This window comes from Anabrus simplex, chromosome 2, assembly GCF_040414725.1.
Source record: "Anabrus simplex isolate iqAnaSimp1 chromosome 2, ASM4041472v1, whole genome shotgun sequence".
Lineage (NCBI taxonomy): Eukaryota > Metazoa > Arthropoda > Insecta > Orthoptera > Tettigoniidae > Anabrus > Anabrus simplex.
The window spans coordinates 189,422,936-189,442,645 of NC_090266.1; the positions used below are offsets into that span (position 1 = coordinate 189,422,936).

At 41.7% G+C, this 19,710-nt stretch overlaps 1 protein-coding gene across 1 annotated transcript in view; it reads right to left on the minus strand.

The window, feature by feature from the left end:
* The window catches only part of LOC136862733 (uncharacterized), a 425,476-nt gene that overhangs the window by 146,186 nt on the left and 259,580 nt on the right, over positions 1-19,710 (minus strand). The gene's annotated exons all lie outside the window — the stretch shown is intronic.

Sequence of the window (19,710 nt, forward strand, 5' to 3'; positions counted from 1 at the left end):
CACGCCGCGAAGCCAATTCACTCGGTGTTAAACATATTATTATTTAAATCGTCCTATCTTCTTCTTCCTAGACATTTCCCAATTTATTGGGGTCAGCACATAATATGAATTTGAGCCGGTTATAATGCTGGATGCCCTTTCTGACGCCAATCATACATGAAGGAATGTAGCCTATTCACTATTGCATGCTTTTTAATTTTGTTTTACTATTTGCTTTACGCCATTCCGACACATAGGAAAGGACTAGGAGGGGAAAGGATGCGACGTTTTATGCGTTCATTACCGTTTTTTGTCATTGTATTTCTATTGGTCCGTCTCTGTGGTGTAGTTGTTAGTGTGATTAGCTGCCACCCCCGGAGGCCCGGGTTCGATTCCCGGCTCTGCCACGAAACTTGAAAAGTGATACGAGAGTTGGAACGCGGTCAACTCAGCCTCGGGGTAGAGGTGGGTTCGATTCACACCTCAGCCATTCTGGAAGTGGCTTTCCGTGGCTTTCCACTTCTCCTCCAGGCAAATGCCGGGATGATACCTAACTTAAGGCCACGGCCGCTTCCTTCCCTCTTCCTTGTCTATCCTTTCCAACCTTCCCATCCCCCCGCAAGGCCTCTGTTCAGCATAGCAGGTGATGCCGCTTGGGCGAGGTACTGGTCATTCTCCCCCGTTGTATCCACCGACACAGAGTCTGAAGCTCCAGGGCACTGCCCTCGAGGCGATAGAGGTGGGATCCCTCGCCGAGTCCGAGGGAAAAACCTACCCTGGAGAGTAAACAGATAAATGAGAAGAATAAGTATTTAAATTGGTACTAACAATTCAGTCGGTATACTACAAAGCTAGCCGAAATCCTATTTAGGAACAAGGACTGTTATACTTAGGTTGCCTAAAATTACATTGTAAGGGGCTGGTGGACCACTCTGCATATTTTATGGAAGTAGGATGTCAGATGTGAAAGTTGGAAACCCCAGAAAACCATCTCCAGGGCTGCCGACAGAGGGGTTAGAACCCACAATCTCCCGAAAGCAAGCTGTGACCTAAACCGCGCAGCCAATTGCTCTGTTTGCGTATCTCTGCGGTGGTTGGTAGTCTGGTGTATTTTCATGAAGAGAGGAGTGTTAAGATAAATACAAACACACAGTTCACGCGACAGAGGATTTAACCATACACGGTTAAATTCCTGTCCTCGGCTGGGCGAGAATTGAACCCAGAGCTCTTTCAACCCGAAGGCCTTCCAGACGCTTTCCATTCAACCGAGTAACCGGGATGTAAATATTCCTATAATAATAATAATAATAATAATAATAATAATAATAATAATAATAATAATAATAATAATAATAATAATAATAATAATAATTGTACCGGGTAGTACACCTCCATGCCGCTAATTCAAACTTTGCGCCAGTTGAAACTCCTCTACTGGAGGAAGTCTGAACTTTATCTACTGTGTTAATTTTCTAGTTTCTCAGAAGATGTCACTACTTGTAAATTTTAAAGTTTCTGAACTGGGTCGTTTTCGATGTATTTTTGTTTTGCCTGTAGTAAGAAGTGTGGACATTCTCTTCCAGATGGCACTACCGAAGAAATACAATTATGCACCCTAGTGCGAAGTGAAAGAACTATGTTTTTGAAGAAATTTTGTGTTCATAAGTTTGTTCTTTGTTAAATTTCTTTCAGTTATTGTTTATGTTGGCAATATTAACCCCTTCCTTCCGCCAGGTTTGAATTTAGCCAATCCCGAATTTCTTTAATTAATTTATGACCAATCAGGTGTATCTTCTTTAACTTGGATATGTTGCTTAACCCTAGCCAATAAAATTCTTGTGGGAGGGTGTTCTCATTCCTGAAACGCCTCGAACTTTCCGCGAGGGTTTATAAACTGCTGATTTTCGGGTCTCCGTGCCACTTCAGTAACATCTATCTGTGCGTAAAGTACGTAGCAGGGGGCGGGAAGCGCCTCTTTCTTCGGGCAGCAGTTCAGCCACCAGGTAATGGCCGTTTAATAACTTCTTTTCTTGTCAGCTCAGCAGTTTAACTCTCGGGGCAGGTCCGAAGCCTTTCCACCATGTAACTTTTCCCCTAAAATGTAAAGACACTTAGTATCTATTCTATCTTTTAAACTACATATTGGGATAGAGAGTGCTTAACCCTCTCGAGCTCCCACTCATATTGCATTGAGGTGAACTTATTTTCACAACCGTTTCTTCCTTAACGTAATGTAAAATTGTTTCCTTCTAAAAGTCACCTCTTTAGTATGGGATTAGCCCTTGCAGTAACGGCCTAGTGCCAAGTAGGTTTTATATAAAGTGTATTAGGAGTGCAAGAACGCCTCCTCTCAAGTTGGTATTTTAGAGGCCATGTAATATTTCTGTTTCTTCTCTAAATAGGCCTCAGTAGGTTGGGTATTTTTACCCCTGTGTATGTGTCCTTGGAGGACAGCTTGAAGGTGGAATTTGGTGTGGCCTTTGATAGGCTTGAACTTAAGAGCGGGTCGCTCTTTCTTAAAAATTTGTTTCTGTATGCCTCGAGGAGGCTTTACTGTGTAATTGGGGGCAAGAGCTCCTGGGCATGATTGGGGTCTTCTGCCCCTTTGTTGAAACTTGTATAGCGTAAGGTTGGGCTCATTGCTCAAGAATTAGGTGTCTGGCTCTCGGAGCCCAAATCCTGTAATCATTGTAATTGTACATTTTCGAATTGTGTTTCGGCTACTGAGTACCTGTTCTATTTGTTATTTCTTAATCTTTAAAAGAAAATACAACCTTGTTAAATTTTATCTTAACTTTAATTTCGTATTTTGGGACCTGTTCACCCCCGCACCTTCTTTCACCTCTGCTGTTCCACAGATACCTCGGAACAATAATAATAATAATAATAATAATAATAATAATAATAATAATAATAATAATAATAATAATAATAATAAATCAAGACAAGGAGATTGCCTATCCCCACTGCTGTTCAATTGTGTCATGGATAAGGTCATCAATGTATGGGAAAAAGAACTCGCAGAAAAAGGCATTAAAGACCAAATATGGATAGGATACAAGAAAGAGAACATCACTATCAACTGCTTAGCATTTGCTGACGATATTGTACTGTTATCAGAAAATATTGAATCGGCGATAATACAAGTTAACATTTTAAAGGAGGTAACAATGAAAACCGGCCTGAAGATATCATTTAAAAAAACACATTTCATGACCAACATTAAAGAAGCCCCAAGATACATAATAACAACAAACAATGATAAGATAAATAAAGTTGTTAAATTCAAATATCTTGGTGAGATAATACAACCTAATGGGCTTGATAAAGAAGCAAACCGCGAGAGAGCCAGAAAAATGGAGCTTGCATTCCACCTTACAAAAAACACATACAACAAGAAAGCGATATCTATTTGGACAAAACTACGCCACTATCAGGCAGTAATTCAACCAGAGTGTTTGTATGCTTCAGAATGCCTGGAATTAACAACCAGGAAAGACACTGAAGAAATTGAGAAGGAAATAAATATTTTAAGAAAAATCCTCGGTCCATAGAAATGTACTGACACATATCGATTACGCAGTAACAAAGAAATATATAAAACATGCAGTAGGATTTCAGATGCCATTCGAAAGCGAAGAGTTAAATTTTTTGAACATATTTCAAGAATGCCTGATGGCAGACTTGCTCAGAAAATCTTTAACCACTTCAATAAGCCCAATAGGAAAGGCAGCTCTTATGAAAAATGGTTTGTTAACACGAAGAAGGATTTGCAAGAAAAGAACATCACACATCAAGACATCCACAATAGAAACACCTTCAGAAAAAAATTACACACATTTAAGGGTTTCCTAGAGCCAGAAACAGCGACCAAGAAGAAACAACAATGGACAGCTGAAAGGAAAGAATCAGCAAGTAGGAGGATGAAGGAGTACTGGCGCCAAAGAAAGTTTAAATTATGAGGAGTTATTTACGTGGTCCACAACTGGCCAAAATCGATAAAAGAATAATAATAATAATAATAATAATAATAATAATAATAATAATAATAATTGCATAAACTGAGTTCAGTTCCCAGTATATTTTAGAGACGAAACTTTGTCCTACGTGCCGGAAGCGAACGACATGGATTTCTGATCTGAAACACATTTCAGTGCCAGCGATCTCACAATCAGCCGGAACCAAATCTGCTAAGAAAAGAACAACGACTAATCTTTGCACCACTGCGGTCAGCGGAAGTGTTAAGAAAGCATGGGCATATCGAGTGATCTACCAGCACCTTATAGTTAGTGAAGATTGTTAGTTCTTAGTTCTTAGGATCAATATTGTTCTGCTTGTTGCCTACATGTTAGCAAGGTAAAATCAAGCCTACTTTCCATGGCATAAATTACTACAGTATAAGCAATTCTCGTGCCAAAGGGAATGGACCATTCCACAAACATGCTATTTATTCCTGTCATAGTGCCTGTGAGAGCCTCTGTGGCTCAGGCGGCAGCGCGCCGGCTTCTCACCGGTGGATACCGTGGTTCAAATCCCGGTCACTCCATGTGAGATTTGTGCTGGACAAAGCGGAGGCGAGACAAGTTTTTCTCCGGGTACTCCAGTTTTCCCTGTCATCTTTCATTCCAGAAACACTTTCCACTATCATTTCATTTCATCTGTCAGTCATTAATCATTGCCCCAGAGAAGTGCGACAGGCCTTGGCAGCCGGCACAATTCCTATCCTCGCCATCCCTGACCCGCTCATTGCCTGGAAAACAGGTTGTTGGTTTCATAGTACCTGTGTTGGTGAAGCGATCGAGTTAATACGTTGTGTGGAGTTATCTGTTGTGGTCAAAGAGTAAATAAACGCTATAAACTATGATTCAGAGATAAAACATGAGAATTAAGTCGAAGAGGAAGGGGCATGGCGTGTTAAAACTGCACTTCCTGCACCCTAGAAATTGTTATGTTTATGGCTGTATCGCTAAGACACGCGTCATCCTTGAGATTTAGAAATGGATCGACGGTTCGAATATTATTCTGTGCATAAATTGTTTATGAGGATAGCTTCATTGAACACATATACAAACATATACCGATAAAAACAAAAAAAATATTAAGCGCGTGGTTTTATGTGACTGTTGATATCGTGATCATAGCCATGGGGCAATCTGTTTTACGTGGAATCCGAACCACTAATTAAAGACCTTTAAAAATCCACATACAGTGGCCGGGATTCGAACCGCGACTTAGAGTAAAAAGCCAGTAACTATGGCACTTGGTTACCACGCCCCATGGCCCCAGTGAAACCTCGTAGTTTTATGTGACTCTTGATATCGTGCTCATAGCCATGGGGCAATCTGTTTTACGTGGAATCCGAACCACTAATTAAAGACCTTTAAAAATCCACATACAGTGGCCGGGATTCGAACCGCGACTTAGCAAAAAATCAGTGACTATGGCACTTGGTTACTTCGCCTCATCCAGTATCCAGTAATCGGGAGATAGTGGGTTCGAACCCCACTGTCGCCAGCCCTGAATATGGTTTCCCGTGGTTTCCCATTTTCATGCCAGGCAAATGCTGGGGCTGTACCTTAATTAAGGCCACGGCTGCTTCCTTCCCATTCCTGGGCCTTTCCTATCCCATCATCACCATGAGACCTATCTGTGTCGGTGCGACGTAAAGCAAAAAAAAAAAAAAATCCCATGGCCCCAGTAGAACCTCGTGGTTTTATGTGACTGTTGATATCGTGATCATAGCCATGGGGCAATCTGTTTTACGTGGAATCCGAATCACTAGTTAACGACCTTTAAAATCCGCATACAGTGGCCGGAACTCGAACCGCGACTTAGCAAAGAGCCAGTGACTATGGCACTTGGTTACTTCGCCTCATGGCTCTAGTGGAGCCAAGGGGTAAAATGTTATACATGTTTTTTCTGCCGCACGTCTGAATAGATGTCGCAACGCAAATCTTATTCATCCATTGATTCATTCGTGCAGTGGAAACCAAATAAATACCCATTCTTTGGAAACACGTTGGTGAATGACCATACCATATCCACAGTAATCCGTACCTAAAATACCTAAAAACTGTAACTGACCAGGATTCGGACCTGCCCCTGGTTTCGAACTCAGTAGTACGTGCATTTGCCTCCTTAGCTACAGTGAGCTCAGGGAATGTAGTGGAGGTTTACCGTGTGTGCGGTGTCTGTTCAGAGGCTTGATGCACACTTTTTAAACTAGCATGTTTTGTGCGTTCTTTACACTTTTCTGTCAATGTATTTCAATTAGTACTAACGATTCAGTCGGTATTCTGAAGTGCAAGCCGAAATCCTATTTAGGAACAAGGACATTTATGTTTAGGTTGACTATATACAGCAGGTTGCCTAAAATTACATTGTAAGTGGCTGGTGGACCACACTGCATGTTTCAAGGAAGTAGTATACAACTTGAGCTCAATGACTAAAAGTTGATCAGCTGCGTCGAGCAGTGAGTGGTACAGGCCTTCCCATTCTGCGCTCAAGGATGTAGGGCTGTATCCCGGAACAATCGGTTGTTATGTAACAGTGCTTAAGTGCATATATCAGTGTTAGGAGATTTACTAGCATGATAAAGAAAATATAAATAGTGCGAATGTCCGGCTTCTTTACGACCGATATTGCACAAATATCGTCATTTTACAGAATGAACGTGTACCAGCCACTGGCTATACATTATGAATCAGAAACGAGTATTTCATTGTTAGCAGTCAAGGCATCATAAGATTTAATATTTATGGTTACCTTGACCATATATTGCCCATGACTAAGTACCATGAGCTATAAAAGTATGACCGAGCTCGATAGCTGCAGTCGCTTAAGTGCGACCAGTATCCAGTAATCGGGAGATAGTGGGTTTGAGCCCCACTGTCGGCAGCCCTGAAGATGGTTTTCCGTGGTTTCCCATTTCACACCAAGCAAATGCTGGGGCTGTACCTTAATTAAGGCCACGGCCACTTCCTTCCAATTACTAGGCCTTTCCTATCCCATCGTCGCCATAAGACCTATCTGTGTCGGTGCGACGTAAAGCAAATATCAAATATATACATATATATATATGTATATGATGTTCATTAAGACATTCCTACAACATCAGTTCAGTTTACAAACTCTCAACTGTTTCAAATCTTTCAGTTTTGATATGATGTGCCTGTAACAGTGGGTTATAAATGGTATAAGAATAAGTGTGTTTAAGGGTGACGTTTATTCAAGACTTCCTAATTAGAAACAAGTATTAAAATTACCTCTAAGGCATTTATGACATGTTTAAATAAGATAAGAAGCAATGAAATAAATATATCACAGCATATGGTAGGCCTAAATTAACGAAAAAGTACACTGCAAATATCAGTAGTAGGCCTAAGTAGTCTTGCCTATACACGGTAGCTGAGGCCATACGATTATTATTATTATTATTATTATTATTATTATTACTACCGCCTCTGTGGTGTAGTGATTAGTGTGATGAGCTGCTACCCCCGGAAGCTCGGGTTCGATACATTTGAGGGATGGAACGGGGTCCACTCAGCCTCGGGAGGTCAACTGAGTAGAGGGTGGTTCCGTTCCCTCCTCAGCCATCCCAGAAGTGGTTTTCCGTGGTTTCCCACTTCCCCTCCAGGCAAATACCGGGATGTTACCTATGTTAACCCGTCAGTGGTCACTATACGAGCAAAATGCTCACGGTCGTAGGAAATAATCTGCTCTTTTAAACAGCATGTAGTTTCGAACTTGAGCCCTGGTGTACCTTCGCACTGCAGTTTTAAGAGAAGGACGGATGCATTGAAGCGCACACCTGTGACCTTGAGAAGGGACAGGGAGGGAGGAATTTTCAGTGACCGTCAAGGGTGAGCATTCTGCTTAACGCGCGACCACTCGCGTTGGCGCTAATTTCTGTGTGTGTTAGAGTTTCGCTATTGTTGTGTGTTGTTTCATAGTTGAAACCGTTCTTTGCAACTTATTGTATTAATGTGTTGTGTAATTAGTGAGTGACTATGGCTTCAAGTCGTAACATTTTAGCTTGGTTTGATGAAATTCCTAATCATCAACTCGAGGGCGAAAACAGTGACTTCGACTGTGAAAGTGAACACAGTGAACATATTACAGATACTGAACACTCCGAGCCAGAAGAACGTGCTGATGGTACCGTACCTGGAGAAAAATCTCTAGCTGGCGAACAACATAATTATGTTGGAGGTAAATGAGAATTTAATGTTTAGTGACAATGTTTATATAGGGAAAGATAAGGTGACAAAGTGGGGCAGTCTTTCACAGAGAAGAAATCCACGCTCACGTACTTGTGCTGAAAATATAGTGACTCATCCTCCTCGTGTAAAGGGCATTGCGTAAGACCCACACACTATTTTAGAAAGTTGGGAATTGTTTTTTCCAGATACATTTATAACTATTTGAGATTTATTACTATTTGTAATTTTATTTGTAATTTTAGTGACCTTTATAACCATTTGAGATTTATTCTTATGTTAATTTAATGTGTTAATACATTTACGCTTGAAATCGGTTGGTATTTATTATGTAAACACGTCATATCATACCGTGAGCATTTTGCTCAACGCGCGACCACTTTCATCCTAGCGAGCACTGGCGGGTTAAGGCCATGGCCGCTTCCTTCCCTCTTCCTTCTCTAGCCATTCCAATCTTCCCATCCCCACATAAGGCCCCTGTTCAGTATAGCAGGTGAAGCCGCCTGGTCGAGATAGTGGTCGTCCTCCCCAGTTGTATCCCCTACCCAAAGTCTCACGCTCCAGGACACTGTCCTTGAGGCGGTAGAGGTGGGATACCTTGCTGAGCCCGAGGGAAAAGTCAACCCTGGAGGGTAAACAGATTAAGAAAGAAAACAAAGATGATTATTATTATTATTATTATTATTATTATTATTATTATTATTATTATTATTATTATTATTATTATTATTATCGTCCAATAATTGCATTTATAATAATGGCGTTTGCCTCCGGGGAGGCCTAGTGCAGGTCTTCGAGTTGACGCCAATCGGCGCACTGAGCATCTGTAAGAATGGGGCCTTACTTATGATGAATTCTAATACTGAAGTCGGCACACACACTAACACAATGCCAGAGCCATCGGAATTAACTAACGATAGTTAAAATCTCCGACCCGGCCGGGAATAGAGGACTCAGCGAGGGATCCCACCTCTACCGCCTCAAGGGCAGTTTCCTGGAGCGTGAGACTTTGGGTTGGGGTACAACTGGGGAGAAGGAGCAGTACCTCGCTGAGGCGGCCTTACCTGCTATGTTGAACAGCGGTCTCGTGGTGTAATGGAAAGATTGGAAGGGCTATACAAGGAAGAGGTAAGGAAGCAGCTGTGGCCTTATGTTAGGTACCATCCCGGTATTTGCCTGGAGGAGATGTGGGAAAGAATCGAAAACCACTTCGAGGAGGAATGGGGAGGAAATCGAACGCCCTCTACTCAGTTGACCTCCCGAGGCTGAGTGGACCCCGTTCTAGCCCTTGCACCACTTTTCAAATTTCGTGGCAGAGCCGGAAATTGAACCCGGGCCTCCAGGGGTGGCAGCTCATCATGCTAACCGCTACACCACCGGGACGGTTTATTATAATTATTATTGCATGTGTAAAATCTTCTTGATCATCTAGGTAAACCTATGTGTAAAATATAATGAAGTTCAGTAATTTCAGTTTTACGGTAGCACAGAAGTACTTCTCATCTTTCATAACTCAGGAAGTTAGGCATGTATTTTTAGTTAAAATAGGCAGGCAAAAAGGCACTTGAAATACTGAAAATAGGCACTACTGTAATTAAAATAGGCATTTATTACGAGTGAAAGCAAAGAGGAATCTCACTCATTATTAATGAAAATATGTATTTTAAATACTCATTCATTTCTTCTTAAGTGCGGCCAGTATCCAGTATTCGGGAGATAGTAGGTTCGAACCCCACTGTCGGCAGCCCTGAAAATGGTTTTCCGTGGTTTCCCATTTTCACACCAGGCAAATGCTGGGGCTGTACCTTAATTAAGGCCACGGCCGCTTCCCTCCCACTCCTAGCCCTTTCTTGTCCCATCGTCGCCATAAGACCTATCTGTGTCGGTGCGACGTAAAGCAACTAGCAAAAAAAAAAAAAAAAAGCATTCATTTCTTTATTATCAATTTATCACATAATTAGCGTACTTAGTCTTACTCTCCTTGATCACAAGCAACAGCAAGGTGCTTTTTCAAAGTATAAACTGTCATAGACAGACGCTTGTCGGAAAGAATGTTTTTCATCATGGAAAAGGAACGTTCTACTTCCACTGGAGTGATTGGCGCAAATTTGAAACAAGGAGTTAAAACAGAATTTTCACTTCCTAAATGCACGAAAACATATTTATCTCTATGTGATTCTTTAATATATCCAGTCAAATAAAAAAGGCATTTTGCCTAACTTCCGGGCTCTAATCATAACCAATGTCAGCTAACATTAAGAAATGGTGAAAGTTTAAACATTCTTCATCTCAGGCTGCTTATGATTCTGTGACTAAAGTGTCTCCTGATAATAATAATCATGTGATCTCAAATACCTTGTGCAGGTATTTTGATTTCACGTCATTAGGCTGCCTGCTTGTCAATTTCGAGATTCCGTTTTCCTCTGTCAGATGGCAGAGAAAGTGATCTCTGATCGGCGGTCTGTCTATAGCGAATTCAAAAGAAAAACTGTCGGATTAACACTAAATGTGTCACCAGGGAGATATTTTTCATACCGACATCATACGACATGGAGAGTCGAATGGACTTTTTTCCACCCTTCAAAAATGGGCACGAAGGGCGACGCTCTTTTGTTCCTAGCCGCTATGTCACTTGCTCGGACAAAAATACCACCTGTTCAGGTAAATTCCCCGAGAGGCTGGTCATTGCACTCCCTGGGCAGCAACGAACAACCCATTGTTATTCTATAACTGTTAGGTTCATCACTCTGCCGAAACTGATTTATTAAAAATGCTAAGACTTAGTGTTGCAGTTTGTACCTGAAACCTCCGAACCGTCTTTACGTCTCAGTTCTATCATGCAGCAGACTTTAAAAAGGCGAAGTCGAAACGTTGAAATCTATGAACATTCAATACCACCGTTGGCAGCCCTGAAGATGGTTTTCCGTGTTTTCCCATTTTGACCTTAATCAAGGCCACGGGTGCTTCCTTCCCAGTCATAATTCTTTCCTATCCTTGCGTCGCCGATTACAATGATGTGATAGTGCGTCATTCTTATCAAAAAATTCAAAAAATGCATTTTTAAATGCTATTTGTTCGGGGTGGCGTCCTATAGGGATCTTTTGCCCCTACTTGCACCATATGATATGAACCTGCGTTTAATTGGAAATGCGGAAGTGTAGAGCGGAAGTGCAGAGTGTTGAATGTGAGGAAAGGAACGTTAAGGACGACACAAACACCCAGTCCCCAGGCCAGGGATATTAATCATTTACAATTAAAAACCTCTAACCCGGCCGGGAATCGAACCCGGGGCCGCCGGGTGACAGGCGGACGCGTAGCCCCCTACACCGCGGGGCCGGACAAAATGTGCATTTACTTTAACTTGAAGGTTTAGTGAAAGACTTAATACAGTATTAGGAGTTAGTAGGCACGACTTGTACATTAAGCGTGGCATAAGCCTACATAGAACTGTGATATGACACAGAGAGAGAGAGAGAGAGAGAGAGAGAGAGAGAGAGAGAGAGAGAGAGAGAGAGAGAGAGAGAGAGAGAGAGAGGGAGACTTTAGTCTCACTTCTGTGCTAAAAGATCTGTTTTGCCGGGCTGAGTAGCTCAGACGGCTGAGGCACTGGCCTTCTGACCCCAACTTGGCAGGTTAGAAGCTGACTCAGTCCGGTGGTATTTGAAGGTGCTCAAATACTTCAGCTTTACTGGCACGTAAAGGAACTCCCACGGGACTAAATTCCGGCACCTCGGCGTCTCCGAAAACCGTTAAAGTAGTTAGTGGGACGTAAAGCAAATTATATTATTATTATTATTATTATTATTATTATTATTATTAAAAGATCTGTTTCTAGCGTGTAAGTTGTTTGTTGTTTGTTGGGTATTCAGCCCGAAGGCTGGTTGGATCCTCAACAGCTTCACCATTAGCTGTCATAGATGGCCTAGGTGTCACTGAAGAGGCGTACTAGGGAAATGAGGAGTGAAGTAGTTTCCCGTTGCTTTCCTCACCGAGCCAGAAGTTGCTCTTGCACATCAGTCTGCCAAGCCCACTGAAATGCATGCACCAATCGATCCTATGAGCAACATTTTCACACCCTTCATAGCAGGGACTGGCTGCATAAGGAATGGCATTACTAGTGTCACTCATACCTCAGCCACTTTCATATTGTCAAAGCCAAGTATAAGACTGAGACAGGTCAATGAAAGTAACAGATTTATTCTAGCCCATACCAGAAGACATAGTGCACTGTAAACACTATATCTTGCCAGCAAAGGCAGGCGTGTAAGTTATGATCTTCTTACTCACAGTTAGCTTAATGCATTATAAGCTGTTCAATACATTTTCCTGGGCTAGCTAATTATCCACCATCTATTCTGCATCTAGATATGCTTCATCTGTTGCATTTAGCTCTGCTTTCTTGGAGACCGGCTCAGTAGGCTTAGTATATCGTAGTTGGTTACGCCCTCACCTCCAGTGCACAGGGTTTCAGGATTGAATCCCGACGCAGTCGATTGTCATTTCAGAGTGCTTCTCCTATATAAACCGGGAGAGTTGGCCGTGCGGTTAGGGTCGCACAGCTAAGAGCTTACATCCGGGAGAAAGTGGGTTCGAGCGCCACTGTCGAAAGCCCTGAAGATTGTTTTCCGTGATTTCCCAGCCCTTTCCTATCCCATCATCGCCATAAGACTTATCTGTGTGGGTGCGACGTAAAGCCAACTGTAATATATATCCCATGTAAGAGAGATACGTGTCAGTATATTTACTAACACATCAGAGCAATGTCTGACTAACAATGGGTCGCGACTCCTAGGGACGCCGCGGAGTAGTTTCTTGCCAGTGGTTTAACGTCGCACTAACACAATGACGGCTTTCGGCGATGTTTAAAAAATGATCTATAAAATGACGGCAAAAATCCAGTAACATGACCCGAAAACTTTAAAGAATGACATAAATTTTAATTGAAATGTTAAAATCAATTTATTAATAGAGTTTGTGTAACCTATATTTACGTTATAGACATTATAATAACCTTTTGGGCTTTTGCCATTGCAAGAAAACAAGGCGAAATTGTTTACGTTTCGTAGAGAATGTCGCTCCGATTCTTCAGAAGAAAATCTCGACTGTTCACGAGAAAGACTTCTCCAGTTGGAGGTGTCTTTCCTGGAATGTGGACATTTCCAAGACGTGGTGAACAAAGGTTCTTTAGTCCCCACATTGACACAATGTTTTGAAGATACCCAAGTCTCCGCATTCATCCTCACTTAAAGTTGGTATAATATCCAATACCACACACGTAAATACTTTAAAATCCTCAAGCATGTAAAAAAATAACTCAAAAAGTAGAAAGTAGTCTAATAAATTCCATAAAATGACCAAATATATATATTTTCGTGTGGCTATTTCTAGCCGGGTGCAACCCTTGTAAGGCAGACCCTCCGATGAGGGTGGGCGGCATCTGCCATGTGTAGCTAACTGCGTGTTATTGTGGTGGAGGATAGTCTTATGTGTGGTGTGTGACTTGCAGGGATGCTGGGGACAGCACAAACACCCAGCCCCCGGGTCATTGGAATTAACCAATGAAGGTTAAAATCCCCGACCCGGCCGGGAATCGAACCCGGTACCCTCTGAACCGAAGGCTAGTACGCTGACCATTCAGCCAACGAGTCGGACAATGACCGAATAATGACGTATAGTTTTAGAAAATGACCTAATATTACAAAATGGCAAAAAATGACAAAATGACCTAATAAATTAGCATTTCTACAATGTGGGAACTATTATCAGGATTTGTGTACAAGTTAGCAATGTCTGTTGTGAACCAAATAATAGATGACATGCCATCAGAATCCTAGCCCTGGTTATTACGTATCCGTCTACCACCGTCAAGGTTAGCATCTCTCCCTACAAACAGGTTACAACAGTCAAACCGTTTCAACAAGAATGCTAAGAAGTAGAACTAGTTAACATAAAATGTACTTTGCTGTCTGCAAGTAAGGAAAAAAGGAAGCAATGAACCTAGCAGTTATTATTGATTAGTCATAACCAGCTCATTTCATCTAGTGTAAACTAGCAAACATTAAGGCCCACTACTTTAATTAGAGGTATACATCATAGTTCCTCACTAAGGTAGTCTAGGTTTGTTCCTTAAAGATGTATTTATACATGAGCTTGATAAATGAATTCATTCTCACGAGAATGACTAAAACTTATAGTGTTAGGATCAGCACTATTAACTCCCGCTGAACGAACGTCCGTTGAACGCCCCTATCACATCGAACGTCATGGAGGACATTATGTACAACATGATGTTCAATGTGCTGTCTGACGTGATGGCCGACGTAATGTAGCGTTAAACACCCCGGTCATCATGATATTCGACATCATAAAGCTCTGTTTAGAAGATGGTATGGTAGTAGTAAATGAAATGGCGTATAGCTTTTAGTGCCGGGATTGTCCGAGGACATGTTCGGCTCGCCAGGTGCAGGTCTATTGAGTTGACACCTGTAGGCGGTCTGCACGTCGTGATGAGGATGAAATTATGATGAAGACGGCACATATACCCAGTCCCCGTGCCAGCGAAATTAACCAATGATGGTTAAAATTCCCGACCCTGCCTGGAATCGAACCCGGGACCCCTGTGACCAAATTATTGCTTTAAAAAGAAATACAACTAGGAGCAACAATTCTCTATTAACACTAATCAAAGGGAAAGTCCGGCATTTCCAAGATTGAAGATATAGGCTAAAGAAAGGGTAGAGTCAGGGAGGGTTTGAAAATAAAAATCCCCCTAGGCCTTGCAAACCTTGTAACCGTCCAGGCTTCTCCAGCCCTACTAATTTAATATAATATCATTTTACGCGATATCATTTGATATCAAGTTTATCCGCCATCGGCAATTATTTGTAATAACATATTTATTCAACGTCAATCATTTGTAATCAAGGCTTTTTGGAATCATATTGTATATATGATAACATCGTTTTATTATTTAAATTATTATATCATGTAGGATAAGAATTCATTATGTTGTAAATACGGTCAATATGTTGAGACATATTTGTTTTCATTTCATCTCATATTTGTGTATACGGAGGGTTATTCTTGAAGCTTGGGATTTTGGGTGAGTCATGGGTTTATTTTATGACCAAGGCTAGTAAACAGCGACCCGTGCGCGAGGCTTGCAAGCTGGTCAGCTATACCATCGCCACGCCTTCTGGACTTGTCGAGGAAGAAGAGAAGGGGAGTTGATGCTTCGATCTATCGAATCAGATACTTCGTTGTATATGAGTTTTGAGATTGAACTGTTACCAAGAGTGGGGGTGAGCCCGGATATATACTGATTCTCAACACGAGAACGGGACCTTACGACCTTACACCCGTACAACCTAACTGCGTGAACTCCATCACTACTACTTCTACTGTGAACATCTACTTTGAACGACGTGATTTGATATTTGAAACAGTGTGTGGTCGCTCCGCGACATAGTTACTTTTGTACAATGTGTTGTCGCTTCGGTTATGTTATCGGATCTACGAGAAACGAAACAAGCTTATGGCTTGTGTGATATTCAGTAAATATTGTGGACGAAGAACTATGTTTAGTTCAAGTCTACGGAATTTTGGTACAAGTCTGTACCGTATAAATAGTATAGCTCAGTTGGATTGAGATTTCTACTAATATGGAAACATTCATATCTCTGAATTTCCTCCTCTTACGATCAACGCTGACCAGTCATTACAAGTATAGGGCCAATGTCTAATTTAAAGACTAGGCATGTAGGGAGTGTTGGTCCAGATAGCCCGTACCATATCAGAGAAGGAAGGATGTCCATGGAGCAAAGTCTACATCGAGAAGAAGAGAACGAGTAACCACGGAAACCAGATGACGTCAACGAAAGCTGCAATTGGTGAGCTTCAATTAGATAAAGCAAGCAATTAGTAAATTCAGTACATTCTAAATCCCTCCACGCTTTAAGGAAATTTTTCCGATTCATCTCATTTTTTTTGTATAATAAATTCATTTGTATTCTATATTGCGTTAATTTTCTTTCTTAAGCGATACTTAATGGTTAATTATTTAAAATCCTACCCCTGTGATTTAAGTATAAGTCTCTATGCTAGTAAATATAAATTTTGGTTTACAGTTTTATTTAAAACTGTAACCATGGCGCCCAAACATTACATAGAGAAATGGGGAACCATGAAATGTTAATTGTTTCTATTTGCGTGGCAATTTGCGGGCAAGCCACAAATAGTTTATTTAATATTCATGTGTCCCAAGATAATAACTTTCATCTCCCCAAGTGTTTTGACGAGAGGGAACAGTTACAACCTATTACAGTCAAAGTAGTAAAAGATTTTTTTTTTGCTATTCTCTTTACGACGCACCGACACATAGAGGAAAGATTAAGATTTAACTAAGAGAGGTTGGATGGGAAATGTGTCAGCTTAACACAGCCAATGTCAGACTCAGCTATGTGGTTCACGGTCACTAACCCATGCTCACAAGTTGAAAGCTCCTTCCACACCCAACACTTTTAGTCGACATATAGGGAATACCGTAGATGCATTCTACCACCCCACACACATAAGCCTGGGATAGGGAAGGGCAACCCGGTGAGGAGGAGAAAAAGGAGATTCCATAACTCTCACAAAACAAATACTGGTTTAAGGTAACTTTAGACGGAGATCGGTGGCTTTTACAATAATACTCGATGAAAAAATCGCGATTTTTGCAACAGGCACTCAGCTGAAAATGTTGCATTGATGGTAGCTTTGAATCAGCTCCAGAATTATTCACTAAGCTGTATACCATTCACCCAATAGGCCGTGGGCAGTGGCTACAAGGAGGAACAGAACTTATGAAAAAGAAAAGTATATAAGCATACGAAGTTTCCTTTAACGCGCCAACAGAAAAAAACTTGAGGAACATATGAATCGCACGCTGCAACCTTGATATCATCGTTGCACCTAGAAATATCGCTATGTGATAATTTTTCAACTTAGAACTCTGACCAGAAAGGTTCTGTCATCTAAGGTTCAGTACTGTATGATCTGTATCAATGAATTTTCGTTCTAAGTGAAACGTGCTGCGGATCAGTGTTTCTCCCCTGAAAATTCTTACATAACTGTATTTCGAGGTGCAACGACATGTTGGGATAGATTATGAAGCAAAAGTAATGAACGTGGTTATAGATACGTACAGTACATTTAGCAATAGGCGACTTACAGGGCAATGTTTGGGAGAACAGAGTACGGTACCGATTTCAGAACCTAATTTCACTCTCTAATAGTCCTTGCTTTTGTTCCTAAAGCAGATGTGACTTTTGAATTTGATAAACGGCAAGCCACTGCATTGGAAAGTTTAATTCCTGTCTTTAACTACGTAGAAAATTACTTCTTATTTATTTATAATCGTTGGTTCATGGTGTGGGTTACTGTAGTCACGTCCTAGTTCGTGAACCATGGGCAACGGCTGAGTGGCCTAGTAAATGGTCCTGAGAGTCGGGATACCAGTTGCTATGGAATGGGAGTGGGCATCTCGGACATATTCTGAGTCATGGCCCTCCTTGTGCTCAGGCGGCTAGGACTATACAATTCACCGGTGGTCCCTAATCCGTTAGAGGAGAGATCCTCACTTGGACTATGTGCTTCATGAATTAACCGAGCTCAGATCACAGAGGCTTGCAGACTGAACGCTGAAAGGATTAACAGTCTATAATGATAATGTATGTATGTTATTTATAATCTGCTTTACGTCGCACCGACACAGATAGGTCTTATGGCGACGATGGGATAGGGATGGGTCAGGAGTGGGAATAAAGCGACCGTGGTCTTGATTAAGGTACAGCCCCAGCATTTGCGTGGTGTGAAAATGGCCGTGTGGCCACTTGCTCAGTCGAAGATTACTACTTAAAGGGACGTAGACAAGGAAGAGTCAGGCAATGGCGTAAGTTTTTCCAGTCATTGTGGAGCTGCTTTGTTAGGACTATAGATAGATAGATAGATGGTTAGGTAGATAGATATAAGGTTTATTTTAACTGGCAATGTTATAAACACGTGTCCCTGTCTTACACTTACAGTGAAATACATACGAGGGCTGTAAATAAAGTAGTGCAATATTTATTTATTTTTCTTTTTTTGCTATGGGCTTTACGTCGCACCGACACAGATAGGTCTTATGGCGACGATAAGTGCAATATTAACAGAACGCAATCTTTAATGAACTATCAAGTGCAATTGTATTATTTTCCTTCAACGTAGTCACCCGCAAAGATTATCACCGTTTGCTAAATGTCGGGAAGCCGTTGGGGACCATTGGCAAGACGTCCTAGGTTGATGACAGCGACGGGACGCCCTACTGCGCGGATTACAAATGCCACGTCAAGAAATCTGCGGCCTCGGAAAAGGTCTGGTGAGTACGGAGGGTGTTCTGAGACCTTCCAATGTCAGTCAGATCTTGAGGAATGGACGACGGTGCAAATCCGCAGTCTTTATTCCGACCCGAACGAAACGCCTTGACTCATCGTGCATCCGTCCTATACGGGAATGCATTCTCGCACAGGGTTCACGTAATCCTCGATAACATTCTGATGCATTTTTGCCACGGGCAACCTCGATTATAATCCACGAACGCTGAACACCTTTTGAAAACTTGCTTTAGAGCGGTGAAATCGACATTCTTCCTTTCAACGCCATACAGCCATAACACTCCCAACTGGATGCCAGTCAAATGAACACTACACATCGACAACAGTGCCACCTGATTGCTCCCATATCCTATTTGCGTACACCAGATATCCTACGGGTGTCTGAACTACGTTACAACACTCATAAATAACATAACACATAAAATATCATGAACTATTTAAAAAAGCGTTCTGACAGCTAGCGCAGGGAGGGGCCGTTTAACTGTTTCCCTGTCTGGACAGAAGGAAGTAGGGGTATGGTTGTCTAGAAACGTAGGAGGACCCACTGCGGTCGCCACTGGGCATAATATAGGCTATCTTGACATTTTGAATTACAAATTTCGCAGTTTCTGCTATATTGTATCAGTATAGAAGTACAAATTCGGAAGTATATATTTCACAGTGTGTAATAAAAAGTATGAATATACTGTACATTTCATTTTCTATTAATAAACTCTGATTTAGAATTTTAGTGCTGGTACGGAAACCCCAGGCGACATGAAATGAAATGGCGTATGGCTTTTAGTGCCGGGAGTGTCCGAGGACAAGTTCGGTTCGCCAGATGCAGGTATTTTGATTTGACTCCCGCAGGCGACCTGCGCGTCGTGATGAGAATGAAATGATGATGAAGACGACACATACACCCAGCCCCCGTGCCAGCGAAATTAACCAATTATGGTTAAAATTCCCGACCCTGCCAGGAATCGAACCTGGGTCCCCTGTGACCACAGGTCAGCACGCTAACCATTTAGCCATGGAGCCGGACTCCAGGCGACAAACGAGCTGAGATGACCAAAATACCAGATGACGAAAAAGACGAGATGACCAAACCGCGTGCC